This window comes from Anser brachyrhynchus, assembly GCF_964034855.1.
Source record: "Anser brachyrhynchus genome assembly, chromosome: W".
NCBI lineage: Eukaryota > Metazoa > Chordata > Aves > Anseriformes > Anatidae > Anser > Anser brachyrhynchus.
The window spans coordinates 26,367,588-26,388,870 of record NC_137704.1 but is presented as its reverse complement, the minus strand read 5'-3'; the positions used below and the strand labels follow the sequence as shown (position 1 = coordinate 26,388,870).

Genomic DNA, 21,283 nt, shown 5'->3' with positions numbered 1-21,283 from the left:
CCCTCAAATACTTGCCCGCGAGGTTTTATTGCGGGCTCTGTGCTTCTTCCTGCTGCTGTGCTGCCATCCTGCTGGAGAACTTCTCTGCTGCCCTGAATCGGAGGCCACAGGGCTGCCCTTGTCCATAAAAACTGAAGGACCTCGGTTCCTGGGTTGGACCTTGCCAGGCTGTAACAGTACCTGCTTACCTCACAGGCTTTTAAAATTAGCATTGAAGTGCTTTGCAGTGTGCAGAGTGCGGTGTAGTATGCAAATTATTTTTTATTTCGCTGCTAAGTGGTAAATCCATGCATGCGCTGTCATCTAGAGAACATCAGAACCCATCACTTAAAATATCTGCCTAGCAATTTTGATGAGGTTATTGTACTGTTTAAATACTAATAATAAAAAAAATACAGTAGCAGTAGGAAAAAAAGTGCATTTAAAATGGGAGCTTGGATATTTGTACTGGTTTTTGAAGCCCTAAAAGCAAACCCTGGAGGATGATTGCAGCGAGGTGACGAGGTTCTGTCCTGGGGGACTGAAAATGGGGGTTGTGGGGTGAGGCAGGACACGGGGTGGGCATATCCTGTAGGCAAGTTCTAGGCAAATTTTGGCAAGCTGTAGCCTGGGGAAGGCCTGTTTATTACAGGGAAGAGGAGTGGGGTGCCGTCAAGGAGTTCAAGTACTTGGAGCTTGTTGGAGCTTGGCTGTCCTGGCGAATAAATGGACTGGACGACCCACCAGGGCTTCTTACGGCTCTGTCTGGCTTTAATTGCGTTTGTCACTGGACTGTGTCTAGAGGTAAAGGATTGGCTTTGTAGAAAAGGCTCTGGGTTGTGCTATCGAGACCAGGTGGCAGCAGTTTTACAGCAGGCTTTTTCCCTTCCAATTTTCAGCATTGGAACTTGTAGAATGTCTTTAACTGATAATTTAACTCCCTACCTACTAATTGGACCTAGGCGTAACTTTGGAGCTTTATCTCTTTCCTATTCCTCATTTTATTTCTGTTTCAATTAGCGAGCGTGCCTTTAGCGAGAGACTAAGATTGTTTTTCTATCTGTTATAAGATTTGCCTGCGAGAGAAATACATTTTATTGCCTGTCTTCTCAAAAGCTCAGGCAGCATTCTCCCCGTTACAATCAATGGAAAGACCCACGAGCTCGATGGCTTTAGGTTTGGCCTCCCCGTGCAGTGCTGTTGGAGCTGGGGGGAAACTAACCTGTGACACTCTTTTAAGCAAAAATTGCTTCAATCTCCATCTCGTGCCAAATTTTACAATTGGCAAGAGTGGGCGTGGGAGCTGGAGGAAACATTTCTGCCACAACCTGCCAGGGTCGGTGCCCTGCTGCCAGCGGGGGCACCCGTTTTGAGAATAAAGAGGGGAAACGGGAGCGCCTGCGTAGCCTGGATGGAAGTGATCCTGATCCAAACTGTGGGATGACGGCAGACTGCATTATGGCACATGGGTTATTAAGCTGGATCCACAACTGTTCCATCCGTGGGAGGGTGGTTTGCACTGAAGTAGCTTTGTTTCGATTGATATTTTTGGTTATTTTAGTTGCAGAAGTTTGGGAGCTACTGGCAGAGCCCTCCGGGGCTCAGCTGCGTCTGAGGCAATACAAAAGGGGTAGCGAAAACTTGAGGCTTGACCACATATTGAAAGTTCTTCTAAACAGAAAATCTCCGTTTGCTGACTTTGGCACGAGACCGAATGCGATGGAGAAAATGAAAACCCAATGGGTAAGAGTGCACGGAGGTCCCAGGCAGGGACGCCGTCTTGTCACCCACGCAGAGCTGGCAGTTGGATGCGTCTTGTAGACAGCCAGTGTGTCCTGACAACTCCTCACAGCTGCTGGGTTGCTAGAAAATGTAAATTCTCGTTGCCACAGTTAATCAGTTATTACTCGTTGTTTATTTAATGCCCTTGTTGACCACTCGCTCGACTGATTTTTAAAATGCTTGCAAGAAATTGTCTTGTTTCTCTTGGATATTAACAAGCAAAATGAAAACATCAGAAGTCTGAAACTTAAAGCCTTCTGTTTCAGAGCTCACGAAGTAGCTCGGTGGGTGTAGGCTGTCAGTCTCTCCAGGTACCGTTCTCAAAAAGCAGAAGCTGTGCAGTTCGGAGCCCCGCGTTAACCTGTAGGCTTTGTGTGCGGGGATACAACGTGGTGCTGCAACGTGGTTGGTGTTGGGTTTCTGCTCGTCGTCTCGGAGATGGGCATCACGGGTGAAAGCATGCCTAAAAAGTACTCAGCTGCAAATATGCCATGCTTTGTCCTGGGGTACCTTATTTTCCTGATTATTTTAATTCCTTTCAATAATTAATCTGTTCTAAGATGGCTTCCAAATTACTTCTCTGCTCTCATTCCAACCTCTTCGGTGGCTGCGCTGGGTCTACAGGAGATCAGATGTGCCTGGGTTCGTACCCTCTTACTGCTGTCATCTGTGGGTCCTTGTGGATTCTTACTCTTCCCTCAGCAGTTGCGTTTTGGGGATGAATTACTAACTTAATCCCTTGCAAACTCCATCTTTCTGTTCGTTTCTTCATAATTTATCACGGCTCATTCAATTTTAAATAGGTTCTTCAGCTTCCATGGTGGCTGCTGTATATTACAAAAGAAAAGTCCGAGTCTCGCTTCACCTAAGGTTCACTGTCCACGGGTTAAATAATCAGCTTCCTCCGAGGAACTTCCTAATCTGCTAATTTCTCTTGATTTTCTTCTCTCGCGTTCCCCACCCTCCTCTTCCTGGCCTCATGATCCATGTTTATCACCGCGTAATGTTATTTCCCTCCAGCCCAGGCATCTGCCCGGGTGAGCACATCTTCCTGCCCGCCCGCGGCTCCGTGCCGTGCCCGCCGCCGTCCGTGACCCCCTTCAAATGTTGGGGGCCTGCTGGGGGTCTCTTTGTACCTCTCTGCTCTCCAGCAGACCCCCCCTTTATTGGAGAAACCGAGCACTTCTCCAGTCAAGGTTATTTGTAGTTTATTTATAGCCGTCGGCTCTGCTGGGTCCCTCCCTTCCCTGGCAGAAAAGCAGCCAAGTGGCAGCCGGACATCTCCCCTCTCCTGCCGGGGGCTTTTGAAGAAGAGGGAACTTGCCCTGCTTGCTGCTCGCCCTGAGGACGAATAAAGGAGCCTGAGATACTACAGAGCCTTGCCTGAAATTCGCATGTAGCCCATGTTTTTCGCGAGCTGGCGGGAGAGTGTTCTGATGGCATTTCTTCCCCGTGTTTTGCTCTGAGCACGCCTCTGCGCTTCCTGGTTTGGCCGGGACCAGAAGTGGGAGCGCTGAAATGCCACGAGACAGGCTGTTCGCGGGAGGTTTCCCACTCTGCTTTTCCAGACCCAAGCAGTCTCAGTAAGCACCTGACATTTCTGGATGCTGACTTGACCTGAACCTAGTGGCTGTGAGGTGCTTAGTGATGCCCTTTTTCGCTGGCTGGCTCTTGGTCCCCCTTGAAAGCACGCATTCGGCCATCCCTTGCGCGGTTTCATGTTCTGTTCATCTGCTGCTCGCCCTCTGCGTTTTGTCCCCTTAGACCTTGAGGTCACCATTTGGACACTGTAGGGGTCTCTTTCCTGAGGGCATTTCCTTGGAGCCTGGCCTCTGCGGAGCACGAACAGGCGATGCTCCTGTCCAGGTGGAGGGGTTTGGTAGGGAGGGAGCTAAATCCTGTGTTTGAACAACAGGCATCAGCTCTCTGCCATTTATAACCGTGTATTATTTCGCTAGAAAATAGCGATCCTTTAGGTATCAGTTGCATTTCAACAATTATGTCACTAATTCAGGTAGGTAACCTTTATATTTGTCTTGCACAAAAAGGGTGAATGAAACTTTCATTAGTTATTCAGGCGTGATTTTGAATTGTGGTTTCCAGCAGGTTTTGCTTTTGGATGAAATTTAGATTTCAATTATAATCGGCAAAATCCAGCAGTTTAAATCAGTGTTTAGTAACTTGATGACTAAGCTTGTGAAATTGTTCTGCATTGAGACGAGCAGAAGCACTAAAAATACAAACTACTAGCTGTTTGTATTAGCTGGAGTGTTGAATTGATTGCTTTTGGTTAAGGCATCCTTCAGTGTGTTAGAACTAGCAAATCGCATGCTTTGGGGTTTTATTTTCATTGATAAACTGCAATAAAGGATAAGCTATCATCCATTTTTCAACTGTAGCCTTGAACAGATCAGCCATTGAGCTGTACTGGCAGAACAAATGGAAATGAAGGAAATGTTCCCTGTGTGTTAGGGGAAGAGGCTGGTGATGTTGAAAATAGTGCTGTTTGTCTACAGGCCGCAGTGCTAGGGATTTGGCTCGTTATTTCCACTAGGTTAGTGGTTTATATTTCTTTTGAAATACAAACACCATATTTGCAATGCTTGAACATTAACTTTTTGTCTCTGTTTAACTCCTGCGAATTCAGATTTTAAAAGAAGCCAACGTTTTTAAATGTACTTTGAATTCTCTTGAAAAGAAAATATTTCATTCAGCATGTTTGCGGTTTGATTTCTGACTGATAAAAGTAATTGTTTCCCCTACCCTTGTGTTAGTTTTCCCCTAGAGTCCCTGGTTTTCGGTCTTGTAGTGCAGCCAAGGAAGCTGGGGGAGGCAGTGGCAGCGAGAACTCCTTTAAGATACTAGATATTGAAAGATTAAGTAAAATAAATAAACAAAAAACAGCACCAAAGAGACTAAAATCTCCCCCCAGTTGACTAATGCTATATGTACTATGAAAAAAACTGCAGTTGTATACATCAAATAAGGAAAAAATCGATTGTGACCAAACTCAGTACTGTTAAAGCAGGCAGTTTGGAGCTTTCCATTAACTGTCCTAGAAATTTCCTATAAATATTTATATAAATGTATGTATTAGAATATAGAAATGTGTATGTATTTCTTACGTATACATAATATATTAATTTTACAAACATATATACATTGTGTGTAACTTGCAAATTAGTCCTGAATATTTTCTATATACGTGGCTTGCTTCTGCACCCGGGAAAGTTAATGGCAGATAGTTCAAATATACAGGGAGTTGTAGAGGTTATAGGAGTTAGATGAAACGTGTAATTTCTCCAAATGAGAGAGATTTCTCCAAGCTACTGAGCCTGTAAACAAAATCACTACCAAAAAAAACCTCACACCCCAGCCTAATCTGTATCTTTTGTCTGATATCTTAAAATATTTTAAAATATCTTAAATTCCAGCCTGATTTTTTAAAATTTGCATTTATTAGGTCAATACCTAATAAATGCAAATAAGAGTATTAGGTCAATACCTAATAAATGTAAATAAGAGCACCTTAGTAGTAAGCACAGTTCTTGTTCTCCCTATTCTTCCTTGCTTTTCTCTGCAAAGTGTTCCTCCTTTGCTGAAATTCCTTAAGTGAAAAAGCATCTGAAGGATCTGTGCGTTTTGATGCAAGACGGCCTAGCGATGGAGCCTTAACTACTCTTTGTAAAGCAGTAGTGAGAAGGGAGTACCGAGCGTTTTACAGCGGCTTACACTTTTATTTGTGAATCGGCGTATTTAAATGTTAATGTTGCACGCCTCCACTGGAGCAGAATACAGGGTATAAACTTCACACTGGGAACATGAAAATGCATCTGTGTCAAGACATTTTTGCCAGCTCTCATTATTAGTTTCGTATAAAATTATAGCTGACAAAGGTCAGGGAAAAATAAATTGAAGTATCTCAGACGCGTTTGTGTATTTGAGATTATTTTCTGTATTTATTTTCACTTCTTCCCTGGCAATCCCCGCTTTGACAGAGCACACGTAGGAGAGAGCAACTGCTGAAAATAGGAAAACTTAATCTGAAAAATGAAGCGGTTGCCAGGCGGTCCGTGATCAGGTGTCTTACCTTTCACTCCGCTGAATTGGCTTTCTGAAATTAATTTGGCCGTTTAGGAAGAACATTTGTGTTATCATAGCCTGGAAATGCATCATAATTTTGATACGCGCTCGTAAATCACGCGGCCCAGCCAGTAATTCCAAAGCTTGTCCAAGAGTCATGTTTGTGCTGAAACTCTGCAGAAGATGTTTCAGCTCAAAAGCACAATTTTGGAACGAGACGCCGCGCTTTGCATGAGATGGAATGGCTCTTTCAACATATGGCAATTATGATGTAGCTCGTTCTGGCAGGGGCCGCAGGAAGTCTGCTGCTCGCATTCCTCAGCATCTCGGGGCGCTGACAACGGCTCGTACCGGTGGTAAAAGCAGCCCTGTCGCAAAGCCGGTTTTCTTCTGGGGTCCCGAAGTTCTTACGGTTTATGCGGCTATTAGAGACTCAGCCCAACCGTTGCAGGTCCCTTCTGGAGCGGGGCCGCGTGGGGCACAGGCACGGTGCTGCGAGAGGTGCTGAGCTGCGTCCTTCACCCCGTGTCCTCAGCAGGGCTGGCCCTCAAGGTAAATGCTCTAGCACGAGGTCAGAGTCCATGCAGCAAGGCTTCTTTCTGCTGGGCAAGTGAGGCCAGCCTTTTTTTATTCATTTTTCAATGGAAAGCAAGTTTGAGATGGAGTGCTTTGAGGGGAGGGCTAGGTGCAGGGCTAGCGTGCACCAGCCTTGATTTTTGGCGTGCTGAATCTAACGCATTACTCAGTATTTCTTTGGAACCAGTTATAATTTTCCCATCCCCTTGAAGTCCGGAGGGGTGGCGGGAGTGAAAATACAGAGTGTGGAGTGAAAGGAGCTGCCCGACGGAGGCACTGGGTGCAGAACTTGCCGGTCCACCTTGGTTCTTTCCCCTTATCCTCCATGTCCCCGGTGTGCTGGGAAGGGACCACGGTAGAAAGATTGCTGGAAATAAAAAGCACTTGTGTTTATTCTCTACAAAACAGATTTCAAGCATCAAAACCCGTACTCAGTGTAAATTGTAAATGAGAGAGAAGGGGATGGATTGGTACTGAGGAGATTACTAAAGGCTTGATCTAACTAGTCGTGTTGCAGCCCATAAACCAGATCTAAATCTCCGGAGTGAGCTTAAAAGACTACATTGAGGTCAATCTTTATAATACCTGGGCTTAAGAAAATTGAGAACAAATTTGTGTGCGGGGGAGCTGAGACGCAGAAACCCCCGGTTCGTTCTGCGGGGCCAGCTCCTCTCCCTGGCCCCGCTCAGGACCGGGCGCTCGAGCTGAGGGGCGATGCTGACATAAGCAGCAGCGGTGACTCCATGCAGCTTTGGGCGGTCGGGCAAGCAAAGAAGGGGGGAAAAAAAGTGTCCTAATCCTCTTACGTGCAGGAGAGGTGCTTCTGGGCGCCGCTGCTTGAAGCGCCTCCTCTGCAGCCCTCTCTGTCCAGCACCAGCTGCGCTGAGCAGCGAGCAGCCTCAGCGGGGCACCGCCTGGCAGCTTCCAGCCCCGTGGCTGGCCACGATCAGCACCCCCTGAGGTCCTGCCGGGGGTCCCCGGCGGGGTTTGGGGCTGCTGGCTCACACGCAGCGCCTTGCTGGGCGCAGCGCAGGCACCCGGACCTGAGAGTTCTGCCTCGGGAGGTGCAGGAGCTTCACAGCTCTCTCTGACACTTTTAAATGTTATTTTTCTTTATGGGGCAGCGGGGGGGGGAAGGACAAAATTAGATGTGTGTTTTCGCTAATTTTATAGCGGATTCTGGCTCTGCCTGAGCAGGGAGGTGGGACCAGGCGCCCCTTCCCACCCCAAGCGGTCTGCGGCTCGTGCTTCTTAAAGCCATTTCTTTCCCAGCTCCTCCCGTAATCCTTTCCTGTGCTGAAGTAATAGCCCAGAGCATGACATCACCTCTCTTCCCAGGAAAGCACTCTGATGTAGTTCCTGTAATTCAAGCAGTAATGCAGTTAAGTTCGAATTAAAAGAGCTGTTTCAAATGAGTTTAGTGCAGGATCAGAGCATGGCTGGGAAGAGTTTTCCTTTACAGCCGAGGGAGGCTCGCTAATTACCTGGCGGTAAGGAAGTATAGGGGGGAACGGCACGAAGGGCAAGAGGAACTACATTTGTCCTCTGATCAATTTGCACAAACTGCATGCGTTTGTGCACTACTTTATTAGACTATCGAGAAATCTGTAATGGTCTGCCAATGCAAGGAGCGTGCCCAGACCGGGTACCCCATTATTTCGCGTGGGCAATTAGCAGCTAAGAGGAGCTGCCTCTAAGTGGCTTGTCTGTATTACACAGAAATCCTTGCTTGTATGCTTCTGCATGTATTCAGATGTGTCGTACTGGTGTACGTGAGCAAGGCACACCATTTAATTTCTTTGCGTGTACGGGAGTATATAATTTTTTTATGCCCACAGGGTTTTTTATGTGCGAAGTTTGATGTAAATCCCTGAATCACAGGCCCCTGCTACGGCCAGATGTTGTCTCTGCCCATCCCGTAAGCACAGTAGTGGTTTGTCATTGTTTTTAATGTGACCAAAACAACATGTTTTTTTCCCTTGACTTGTTCTCAAGAGCGGCCAGAAGTATTTTGGTGTTCCTCCCAGCCACAACAGGGGCAGGAGGCTGGAGTCTTTTAGGAATTGCTGCTCCTCCACAGGAGAACATGCGAAGTTGCCATTGCCGTTTGCGTGTATCTGGGAAATGCATAAATATATTAATCGGGAGGAATTTATGGGAAGTCCTTAAGTGTTGATTAGATCTTCATCTTTTTTTTATTCAATGAATTTCCAACGCTGGTGTCCAGTAACAACCGTGTACCTACCAGTCCTGTTACAAACCCTATGCTCTTAAAGGCAAGCGAACGACGAGTTAAGGTCAGCGTGTGTGATAAATACAGCTGGTTTGGGGCAAGCAGAGATGTGTGCCCCTCTCAGTCAGCCCCATCCAAGGGTCTGAAAGCAGCTTCTGCAGCCCCGACGCCAGGCACGGACAGGGCACGGTGCCCCTGCTGCTGTAGGGCGCTGCGGTAGCGCCCTGGGCTAAGGGAGCAGGAGGGGACCTGAAGCTTTGCAAATTGATTTAAAACCCGTTATAAGTATGCAACATCCATCACCTTCTCTACTGGTCTATGCAACATCTGTAAATTGAGCTGGCAAGGGAAATTACGGGCTAGGCTGGTCTGGAACATCGTAAGCGTGAAGAAGGCAATAGTTGTTCTTTTATTTTTGATCAAACCTACGTGGGGGAAGGCTTCCAAGTTCCCGGTGTCTGTGCGAGATGGGATTTGGCTTGCAAATTACACCTGGTCATGGCTCTTGGTTCTGGATGCTGATGGGAAGGGCTGGCCTGGAACCGGGGGCAGCCCCCGGTGGCTGCAGGGCTCGCTGGTGCCCTGGTCACCCGCTGTATATATAACATATATAATATATAACAATATAATGTATAATAATATGGATTTTTTTATTGTTATATATATTATATAAGTAGTTTATTGGAAGGCATAACCCTAGAAGGGGTTTATTCCCCAGTTCTGGTCCCTTCCTCCAAGATCTCTGGATCTTGAGAATTGCAGAGAGCATCTGCAGCAAAGTGGGAGCCAGCAGATGGTTCTTCCATCCAGGTGCGTATTGATTACGGGTCAGTCAAACCGACCTCTGCAGTCCACTCTGCGTGAACCCACCCCCAAATATTGGGGTTGATAGCATATTTGTGGCAAAAGAAGCAAATCTTACGGTGGATCTCTCAAAGGGCCGTGAGGACAGGGCAGGGGCGAAGTCCGGTGTTGAGCCACGGTACTGAAAACTGGGAGAGGACCGATTAGGGAGTGGGGTGCGACTGCTTCATTCAAAATATTGAAAACGATGCTTTGTACTTCCTCCTCTGCCATCCAGGCATGTGGAACGTAACTGAACAATAGCCTCATATATATATATATATGTATTTAGGAATGCTCCTGCTGTCTTTCAAAATAACCTATAAAAATAGTGAGGTGTAATAAGCAGACGTGAATGAAAAGGCCACAGGACGTGGTCAAGAGGTGGGGAAGGGCGAAGAGCCAGCTTTGATGGGAGGCACTGCTGGGAATCCCAAGCGTTCCCGACGTGGCCATAAAGGGGGGAAGCGTGGGAAGGGCGCATGGGAGCGGTGTGGTACCGAGGTGGAGGTGTTCCTACGGCCGTGCCTGTGTCAGAAGCAGGCCGTGAGGGCGGAGAGGGGGCTGTATTTTTTTACCCGCACCTATGGATTCCCTTTGGTGACCAACAAAAACACGATACCTGTGTAAATCTCCTCGGATGAGCCTAAACTCAAGCACGCTTTAATGACGGTAAAATAAAATAACGCGAAATCCCCTGGGAAAATAGCAAATGCAACTCTTCCCGCTGCAGAAGTGTTAGCTAAAAGGCACAGACGGCTTACGGGTGGGAAGAGAAGACTTTTTACTTAATCCTAGAAAGAAAGTTGAGACACATGTTAGCGGCAAAGCAATTACAGAACGTTAGAGAGGAGACAGTGATTATTGGACTTTATGACAGGAAGTCATTGAGAATTTCCTGAAAGAAGTAAAAGAGGAGCGTATTTGCATTCTGCTCAGCGATTTGGGAGTACTTAGATATTTATAGGAAAATTCCAAGGGGTTGTGTGTGTTTTCCATTATACAGATTTCCTATAAAAAATAAATGTTGCCACAGCAAACTAATGGCTGTGTTTGCTGCTCGCTGCTGCAGAACTCGCTTATTTTAGATTACACCGGGCTGAGGTTTTTACTGAATCATTAATTCACTTTGCAAGTTTGCAAATTTTTATAATACGAAATATGAAAGGTCTATTGTACTGTAAAACTCACAGGGCTTTGAAAAAGGAACGCCGGCGAGCCTTGTAAATGACAGTAAAACCTAAGCAGAGCACCTGCTTCTTTATTTACCTGTGGAGTCCTTACCGCTTTTTTTTATTCTTCAGTAGAAAGCCCCGTGTCTCGTAAGGGTGACTCGGACACAAGTTGGGTCTGGGCACCGCTGCCGTGGGTGACTTGAGTGTCCCGGAGTGATGAGGATGCCCTTGTGCCGTGGGGCAGCAGCTCTCCCTTCTCGTGCTGGCCCTTCCATTTGAATTTGTTCATCCCAGAATTGCGAATAACACACGGGAGGAGGAAAGGGGGGGAGATATAAACAGAAATGCGCGTTATGAACTTGTAAAACTTCACACCCCAGCCTCTTTTATTGCTCCCTGGGAACTATCTAAACGTCTGCTTATTTCTCCTCTCTGGCTTTTTGTGGCCAAATGTGTTCTAACAGGGCAAGGACTTTCCTGTCGCTTTAGCTGCTGTCCTGGGCTGGTGTGTGGCTGGGGGCTCTGAGGGTGCTGGGCGCAGGGTGCTGAGCCCTCTACCTGCATGTCGGGCAGCTCTGGCGCGAGGATCTGCTCGGAGGCACTGGAGATGCTGAGACGCGAGGGGCCTGATGATTTTAGGATCTTAAATACTGGGATCTTAAATAGTCTGCTATGTCCTAGCATGTACACGTATTTACTGGGCGCTTCCAGGCAAGTTATTTAGCATAAAGATGCTGACATCTGCGTGGATGCCTCAATCCCTGTGTGAGCACTGAAATGTGTAGTTCTCAGAGAGACGGAGCACGCAGGCTCACGTTGTTCTTGAAGCCACTCTTGGTTTTAATTCCTGTATAGATAAAGTCAGAGCCACTGCCCCAAAGAGAGGAGAGGGAAATTGTTTTCTATTGTTTGGTGTGGGGGCTGGGGTGAGGAGGTCATGATTCCCCTAAATCGAGGGGGAAATTGGATCCTATCGATTTCATTTTTCCTGTAAACAAATTTTCCCCCTCACGTCCCAATCCCAGTTCTGCCTCAGTGTTTTAACAATTAATCTAAACCATACTAGTTCTCGTTAGTGCTGCTCCCTACACAATGGCTTTTGTTTGGCTCCAAGCTGCGGTGTGCGTGCGCTTCCTCCTCCCGAGCCCGGATCCAGCCCAAGCTGTGAAATCCAGCGCTGCTCCTGGGGAGCCGGAGCTGACCTCCCAGCCCCGAGGAACTCCTCTGGCAGTGCTTATCCCGAGGGTCTGAAGGTTTCTGGTTCGGAAACGGAGTTGGGTTTCTTGTGTGGCTGCCGAGGAGGTGCAGCCAGGCGATATTCTTCCCCCTGAGCTGGGTTCCCCGGGAGCTGTGCGTGTCCTCCGTGGTGAAATTCCAAATCCCCCGTTATTTCCAGCTCCTGTTGGGCTCGATCCTCAGAGCTGGTCGGCTCGAGCGAGTTACGTGGACTGTCCCCGGATGATTCCCTTAACTGACATGTATGTGCACAAAGGCCCATGCATTATTTGACATTATTTTGCTCAGAAGTCGGCCTGCGCGGGCATCAACAGGATATTATTAGTCCCCCGAACTGACGACAGTTTGACAGCCTGATGCGTAGAGGAAGGAAGTTTACAAACATCTCGGAGAGAGCCATGTCGAGCAGTTGAAGGAAATGAGGCATGTCCTGCTGTTATTGTCCTTATAGCGCTGGGATTCCCGAGGGACGGCACAAGCCCATCTTGAGACCTCAGTCTGGCAAAGCACGAGTTGACTCATATTTTATTTTTGTTGGTTTTGTTACTAGTCTGTTATTGTTCCAATTGTGATGTTGCTTGTAAACAAACTGCTGCTATAATTTTATTTACAGCTATTGAAGGGTAGCTTGGGCACACGGAGAAAACAGGCATCCGAGGCTTCTTGTTGTTTTTCTGTGTTTTTTTTATGTTGCTATACATCAGCTGTGCTACCTCCCAGGTTAAGAAGTACGAGTGCCGCATCTGACTTGACTGGAGTAGGAAGCTCGGTGTGAGACACGGTGTCCTGAGGGCTGCTCACCTGCCCGGTGGGCTTGGAGGTGTGGGAGACGTGTGGTCCGGGGGCTGCCTGCTGCACCGAACCCTAGCACAGGGCACGGAGTGAAATGACAAGGTAGTGGGAAGCCTTCTGTAAAACAAGCGTTGGTCAGCGACACGGTATCAGCAGGGCTGGAAACCTAAATCCACCGATGGTGCTGAATGGGAGGAGCGCTGGCACCAGCGCCTCTAAACCTAGAGGAGCAAATTCTGAGGTCTTAGATGTCCAGTGTGCCAGTGAATGGCTTTTTTTCCCCTTAGTTTTATTAGTTTTATTTTTTTTAAAAGTACTTCTTTACTTGGCTTTTTAATCTTTTGCTATAAATCTTTTATTTTCTCTCCCTATTTATACTTGGTGGCTGTTTTGCTCTTCTCCCCCCGGCTCCTTAGCACGACCCATGCTCCGAGCAAGCGCTCGGGCTGTAACGCCACCCAGCATCTTCAGGGCAATGTCTTACTTCCAGGCTCAGACTAGATCTGGACACCAAATGTCACACCGTGCTTCCACGTGGTGGTGGCGTGAGCATCAGGACAGCCAGCACTGAGCAGGGTCACAGCACCCCTTCCTCCTGGGGACAGCCCGGTGCCACCTTCTGCCACCAAGCGTGATGCGAAGGGGGGTTGAGGAGTCCCCAGGCTGTGTAGGTGACTGCTAAGATCTCGTCAGACACAGCTCATGGCCCAAAATTGCTTGGTCTCGGAACAGCAAGTCAACTATTGCCTTTTCCAGCAGTTTTTTCACTATTTTTTTTATTTCAGTAGCTAAAGTGAATCAAGACTTAAACAGTCGTTCACAGGAGGGAAGTAAACTAAGCTTCGGAAACTTATATGCTAAATAAAAGACTTCATGCTGGCACGTTGATGAATATCTCTAGCTCTTTCTAAAGCCGGTAGATTATCGCTTGCGTTATGACGAACAGTTAAAACGCCCCAACCCCCCCCCACCCAAACAAGGTTAGTGTGTATCCTATCTTCTTCATGTTTATAGCACGGTTTTATTACTGAAGGTAAGACAGATAACTGGGCATTACTCCAAATTCCTGGCAGTTCTCCCTTTCCGAGGCACTAATATTGGGATTAGCGTGTTGTTTTAAAGCCGTTACCTTTCTTCACCTTCATAATTGCTTGCTCTTAGGGGAGAATACTGCAAACTCGGTGCTCGTAAAGCAGACTTGTTATGCAATGTATGCACTTAGGTTTTATCACCTGGATTTACCATAGTCTTTCTCTGTGTGCATTTTCATATACTTCTATGTACATCTGCATGTTCTTCGATTAAGGGTATATACGGTACGCAAGTAGCGAGGAAAAAACAGAACCCAAGGCTTTGAGCTTCAGAAAGCTGCTATGGCATCTTACAGGGAATTTATTTGCCTGGTTTTGGCATCAGGGTGGCACGTCCTGTGCTGGAAGCTGTAGATGTGTATGAAAGGGAGAAGACTTGATGTTGCTTAGTGCTATTTTCTGCATAGAGAAGCGACTGAAGATCCACTTCCTTCGGGTGCTCCTGCCCTTCCCGGAGTGGAAGGTGTCACAGCTCTACGTGGAGAACCGTCTCCCATCTGAGAAGCTGGGAAACAAGCACCATACGCATTGATTCACTGCCCCGCTGCTCCTGGGAAAGAAAGCCACCTCTGCCTAGCGATCCCGCTCCCGTCTGGCTTAGAGCAGGAGAAAAGAGCAGAAGAAACTGGCCTCGGACTGGGAAATAGGTAGGCAGCGAGGCAGCAGCAACCTTCGCTCGCCGCAGCCAGGAGAGCCTGAAGCAGGCTGACAAAGAGACAGCAGGAGAGAGCATTTACTGCTAACAATTGACTGGATCCCGTGCCCTTGGGGAAGTTTTTGTTCTTTTCTTGGTAGGGGAAATAGCTTGGATGAAAGATATGAGGATATGAAATAAGTTTAACAGCGGGAAGTTGTGTAAACATGATTAATTCCATTAATGGAAACTTTCAAATTGAAGGTTGTCAGTCCTTGTGTATATACCTCTCGTTTTCTTAGGAAATGTCACGCAGAGTATCGAAACGCTGTTCTACAGGAAAGTATTAAAAAATTAAGAGAAGAATACGCTTGGTTAGCTGCCTGGAAAGAGTAAGAGAATTCTGCCGCCTTGCCCAAGCTCATAGCAGCTTTGGAAGGCTTCATGTCATATTTTCCTGCTAGGCTTTACTTGTTCTGTACGAATAGCACGGTCAGTTTGCGGAGCGTGTCTGGGAACGAGGCGTGCAGAAGAACACAAACAGCTTCTCAATGGCTGCTGGTGAGAAGCCTCCTTGAAACTGTGCGACCAAGAAACCCTGAAGTTCAGAAGCGGGTAGCATCGCTCAGCAGGACAGCTTGCAGTTTTGAGTTGGAGATGCTGTTGGGAAACGCAGCCAGTGTCACTGTCCCTTGGTCTGAGTTCAGAGTGACAAGAGGCCCGCAGACACCACCAGCTGCCACGGGAGAAGCGCTGCCACCAGGTGACTTGGCTCTCCGCAAAAATCGCGGCAGCGCTGAGATTTCAAAGGAGAAGCGTACAAGGTGCTGTGCTCTGCTTTGGAAGAGGTAATGAACCTGCACTCATTTTCCTCATTAATTATTCAAGGAAAGACTTAAACGTACACGTGTGTGTATATACACATGTACGTGCGCGTGTGAATTCACGGACAGCCCTGCTTACACTCCACAAAGCCTTCCCCCATCCTGCACGGTTGAAATAAGATGCAGCTGACGACAGTCTCTTTGCCTTTTTATGATACGGGGATGCGGTGGTATCAAAGCAGGCAGGATGAAAGCACAAAAGCTTCCTGTTTCCAGCTGTTTTCCTCAGCAAAGACTTTTTTTCCAAAGATGATGCTTCCTTTTAAGGGGTTTTTAATCTGCAAACTGTTTCCTCAGTTTATTTCACTACAGTAAAATGTGTTCCCTTTAGGTCATATCTGTCTCTTAAAAACCAACCTGCCCTTTTCAGTAGTTTTATTTGCTACTCAAAAGAACAAACATGACTTTATAAGAAACCTTTAATGAAGTACAAAGACCAATAAACCTTTTGCCACTAGAGCTGAAAATTTATAGTGATTTTTTTTAAAGAGAAACCTTGAATAAATTAAATGGGGAGAATATACTGACTACATAACACTTCAGGGTTTTAGGCAGTATTTAATACTGCATTTGTACCTGTTTAGCATACAAAAAATAGGTTTAGATTTGTCAAATAAAAAAAAACTTGGGGACACAAGTAACTTTAAATAATGGAAGAAATGGTGATTTGGATTAAAAAAAACCCTTCCAGCTGCTTCCATTACGTTAGTCTCTTTTCATTAAACTGATCTTTGTTTACTTTCTTCTAAAGTAAACATGTATAATTAAAATATATTCTGCCTCTCTCTGCGGCTCTGGTTCTGAATGTGGGCTGGTCGCAGTTGGAAATACCCTAAAGTGCTGCCAACAAGTCGGTGGAAGAGGGGCCCTGAATTTTAAGGTGAAACGTCAAAGGGGGAACCAGGTGGTGGCTTTGGGCTCTTGCCCAAGCTGTCTTGGGCAGCTATAAGTTGGGTTGCTGCCGGTGGAAACCCTTTGGTGGGTTCCCACCCGTTCCCTTGCCCAGGTGGATGGGGAGCAAGCAGAGGAACCCCAACACGAGCTCTGGGTGGTGTCACTGGAGGAGGGCGGCAGGTCCCGAGATGGCGACAAGGTCCCGAAACGGCAACGAAACCGAAAGCAGAAGGGAGAGAAGCACCTCGGCTGGTTTGTGCTCTAAAGCTTTCTCTAACATATGTTTTGAATGGCGATGGTGTCCCAAATGCCAAGATGTGTTGAAGGATAGCTGGTTGTTTTTGGATGAGATTGTCCTATATTTACTGCTTACAAGTTTCATTGTTGTTGAAAGTCTGCTGTGGTCTGTAAATATGTTCTGGAGCTGTATAAAAATATCACAATTAACATATTCAGAAGGACAACAATTGTCATGGTTGAATGACTTAGAAAGTAGCACAGGCTGTAAACAGGATGTGCTGAAATGAACTAGCACTCCGTTCCCTTGCAATGGTCTCTTCAACAAACGTCTGCTTGGTATCAGCACTTCTGAAAATAATCTTTGGAGCCTCGAAAGGACATAATGCTCTGGTTTCAAAATCAGTTCTTCGAAGACGAGAAGCTTAGCTAGCATTGCTACCATTAGAGAGATCCAGGTTTGGTTTGGAAGCGATGGCTGGGTTCTTGCTCTCCAGCTTAGCAAAATGCTAGGAAGGGAGAGGGGGTGGACAGATGAAAGTTCTCCCCTAAATTCTGCTGGAAAAACCCTTCTAGAAAAACCCTTCTATTAACAAATTCAGAAGCTAAGAGAAAGGCAAGATGTCCTGAGAAGAACTCTTACCCAGACGCGGTGGGTGTAAAATTTCCATTCCTTGAGGTCCTTGAGGTTGTGGTTGTTTTCCACTCTGTAACCTTAAGGAACATAACAGCAAAAAGGATTTTATCAGAGCGGTGTTGTATGCTCCAGCAAGATATTGAATAAATTGCATCACTCCATCAAGGACACATTCAACAATTTCATATCTCTGCAGGTTTCAATGCTGTACCTTCATTTCAAAGGACACTGTAGTTCTTTAAGGTCGATTTCTTTCTTAATGGTGGAAAAAGTAATGGAAGAGGAGAGAATTTGCTAAAAACAACTTTCAGAAAGCTGTGGACTCTTTCACAGGTTCAGTTCTCAGCAGCATTCTCCAAAGTCCCTGTAATTTAAACAGGAGACTTGAATGATGAGCTAAAGACAGGATTTCCAGCAACACGTTGGAACTTCTCCTCTTGGCGTCTTTCCCTGCTGGAGCTGCTGCTTTCCATAACGTTGGGAGGAGTGGCTTCATCTTGGGTAGGCATCTGGGCCTCGAGTCCAGCAAGGAGGGCCAGATGCAGAAACGGCTTCCATCCTTTCCTTACAGGTGGCTTTTGTGTTTTTTTAATGAGTTCCCTTGCAAAGGAATTGTGGCCTTCTTGGGAACAGCGAGAGGCTCGAAGCCCCGTAAGTTTCTTCCGAGCATATGGCCAGGCTGAAAACTAGCAGATGCTGCCTGAGCAAAGGGCAGCGGCTCAGAAGGCAGGAGATGAAGAAGGCTTCAAGAGCCCCTCTCTCAGTGATCTCGCAGTTCAAAATCAAATGCTGCCATTATGTAAGTTATCCCTGGCAAAAGCTTCAAGGCTTGCAGTCATGCCTCAGCTGTTCCTGGAGGAGTGGAAATGTTCCAAAAGTGCAAAATAATTTCTCAGACTTGAGTTTTGTCAAATGCAGTTAACTTATGTTGCCTCAGGAGTCCAGTGAGAAGACCCTTCTAACAGTCTTGACATTTGATATCAGAAGCTATATAAGAGATGCTGAAGACTGAGGAATTGGAGCAGATTTATTTGGGGTATTCCTTATTATCCTGTAAAAAGGACAAAGCCTTGAGTTCATGGAACGATCCGCTTCGGAGAAAGGAAGCGTTGCTGCTGGTTCTTTATATACAAGGGAATAACGTGTGCTGGAGGTGGCAGGCTCCCCAGCTGGCTGAGGCTGGCCGTGCTCATGGTCTGTATTTAAAACCAACCCCTGTACTGGGGCAGGTGGCTGAAATCTGTGTCCATGTGCAAGATTCCTCATGAGTCTCCCAGTCAGCGGTACCTGTGACCTCCTCCAGTTGTTCGGTGAGGATTGTCCTCCCTGTATTTTCGTCAGCAAGTCTAACAAGTGGGTAGTGCTCAGTGTATTCTGCAGTGATGAATTAATTTGGTGTTCATTGTGGTAGCACTGATCATAATGAATTAATTTGGCATTCATGCGGATGTCATGCTTTTTTAAAGCTTTTCTATTACAATGCAGAATTAGTAGACACTTAAAGCATTACACATCCGATTCAGTTGTCATCATAACCTGTTTATACTGTTCCCTTGTCTGGATGTTGCAAGTGCATTGTGTTCATTTTCTGGAGAAAGACTTGCTGGGTGGCAGCGGGGAAGTCTTGGTTACAGTGACGATGTGGCAGCAGCGAGGCGTTCAGGAGGTGCCTTTCCTCTCCTGACCTCCTGTTTTAGAGTACCTGAGCAAACTACAGGGGTGTAGGAAATGCGTGGCTGGTCCTAGACAGCTTGGAGTGAGAAAAGGGAGCTTAGTTCTGCTACACAGTGCCCAAATTGAAATGCATCGCCAGTAATTAGTGGCATAACTGAAGAAAAATAGACTTCATAAATATTGAACAGTGGAAATGACACAAAAAATAGTCCTTTGCTCCTTTGTATTTTATTCCCCAAATGTGTGAAGATAAATATCATAGATATATATCCCTCTTTTTAAGAGTTTGACTGCACGTGCATTTTCTTTTCCATTACAAAGTGGTTCAGCTTCACTGGGAGACCTGGAGGTGAGTTGAAACTGTTGGAGTTGGTTTAAAACTGACTTGACGTTTCCTGCTACTGCAGGAAATGTGTTTAAAGGACGAACCACTCCCTTGACGCGAGTCTGAAGCCTTTAAGTAGATGCATATTTTATTAGTGGATGCTCTCGTATTTAGTTCCGTGTACAATGTACATTAAGACTTTAGACAAAAGATAGAAATCTCACTAGAGATCCTGTGAGGAGGTGCCTTACACACGGTGCTGTTACCTGGAATTTCTTGTTCATGAAGTGCGTAATTGTGAGTGATCTGGGCCTGAGAAGGTACAAACGGTGGAAAGAGAATAAGAGTTGCAGTCAGCAGAGCAGTATGATCCTCCTATGCAGTGGTGCCAATTTGACATTGCACCATGAGATTGGGCCAGAGGAAAAATGATGCAATTATCCCAGCATTTATTTTCTCCCCTTAATCAAAAGGAAACTTCTGACTCTTGCTTGCAGTTGAAAGAAAAAAAAAAGAAAAAAACCACCACCAAAAACCAACCAACAAACAAAAAAACCCCAAACCCAACCAAACAAAACCTATGAGCTGAGCTCAATACACCATGAAAACTAAAAACAGAAATCAAAGAAAGGAAGCTCCCTTTTTCCTGATCATGAGCTAAGCTGTTGGGTTCAGCACTATGTAGTATGACCTCATTCCTGCATCAGCTTTTGGTTCAACTCGAGCACGTCTTTTAGGAGGGCTTTTCAGCCCAAAGCCTAGCCCACGACACGTTACACGCTGTGTAACGACACAGCGCAGAGGTGATTCTTGACCAATGAGGGAATGTTTTTGGTCAGTCTTTTTGATGTCTGGTGCTTGAAACCCATGGTCAGATGCTCGTGTCTTTGCTGGTTCTCTGTGACTTTGCATATGGGTGCGTGAGGAAGGGCAGGAGCCATTCCCTCAAAGCTGGAGGAAGCCTGAAGAAATTATCATGGAAACGTTGGGGCTCATCAGCCCCTGCAGGACATGTCCCAAGGCTCAGCCAGGTGTGTGGGTACGAGTGTAAGGACAAGTGATTCCTTTTTGGGGCTGCCGGGTGTGCCTCCATCCACCTAGTGAGGGACTTCAGCAGCAAGGACGCTGAAATAAGTGGGGCACATGCACAGTGCGTTTGGGGGGGCGGTTCATGTTTTCCACCTTTAAATGTTGCGGAGTTGCAAAATTGCAGGCTCGGTCTGAGGTCTTCCTTGGGACCAAGGAGTCCGCATCCTGTACTTTCTCTCCTTGCAAATTCAAGTCTGCAAGTGTGGAAAGAGAATTCCCGTATGTCGGCAGTTTGCTCAGGTACCTCCCTAGCCAGAGCCCCTCCTTGGCCATCAAATCGATCCTGTTCCAATTTCCAGCTTTGGTGTCAAATGCATTTTAAGAAGCTCTGTGGGAGGCGGTGGCTGTTGGAAGCCCGGACCTGTAGCAGCACAGCACCGCTTGTGCACCAGTGCCGATGGTTTCCATCCCCGCCTGTTCCCAGTCGAACCAGTGGTCTGACCTTCTGCCAGAGGCTGCCTGGAAGGGAGCGGATTAAGTCAGGTGAAGTCACAGCATGGCCTTGAAACTCTAATAAGAAACTCTAATAAACTCCCTCACCTCGTCTTGCCTGGAAAATCCTTTCGCACTACAGCGCAATAGATCACTTAAAATTTTCTGTAGCATTGATTTCTGGTAGACTTCTCCCTTGTCAGTTCATATTCTTTGCCCAGAAACACGCGGCTTGTCCTACGATAGCAAGTGTCCGGTAAATAGCAAGTGTTTGCTACAGGCTGTCATAATACACTTTAAATGCAAATACATCCAGGGCAGTTTTAATGGAATTTTCATATAGATGAAGTCATTTTAAAGTACACTTAAATTAAAGCGCTGTTCTCCAAAGACTACAAGTGTAGCAGAAAATGTCCTTTAGTTTCGTTAGAGATTTTTCTTCTGTCTCCATCTGATTTCCCTTTCATCAGATTTGCGTGGCTTGCGATCAGTACGGTGTCATTTATTCTGTCGTCCATATAATTTGTGACTTTTGCAACGGCCAGTTGGATGGTCTGGACTGGTGGAGGTTGTTTTTTGGTTGTTTTTCCATTTTTTTTAACCGTAGCCTTTTCCAGTTACACATTCCTCACTAATCTTTCTGTTTCCAAGAAACATAAATATTGGGAATTAACCAGTCATGTACTG

At 46.4% G+C, this 21,283-nt stretch overlaps 1 protein-coding gene and 1 long non-coding RNA gene across 36 annotated transcripts in view; one reads left to right on the top strand and one right to left on the bottom strand.

The window, feature by feature from the left end:
- TCF4 (transcription factor 4) overlaps positions 1 to 21,283 on the top strand; it is a 211,562-nt gene that overhangs the window by 31,818 nt on the left and 158,461 nt on the right. The window lies entirely within an intron of this gene.
- LOC308184636 lies at positions 2,565 to 9,353 on the bottom strand. The gene is made up of 2 exons (XR_013942732.1): positions 5,267 to 9,353; positions 2,565 to 5,232 (listed from the first exon to the last, which is right to left on the bottom strand). It is a non-coding gene; the product is annotated as an uncharacterized lncRNA (long non-coding RNA).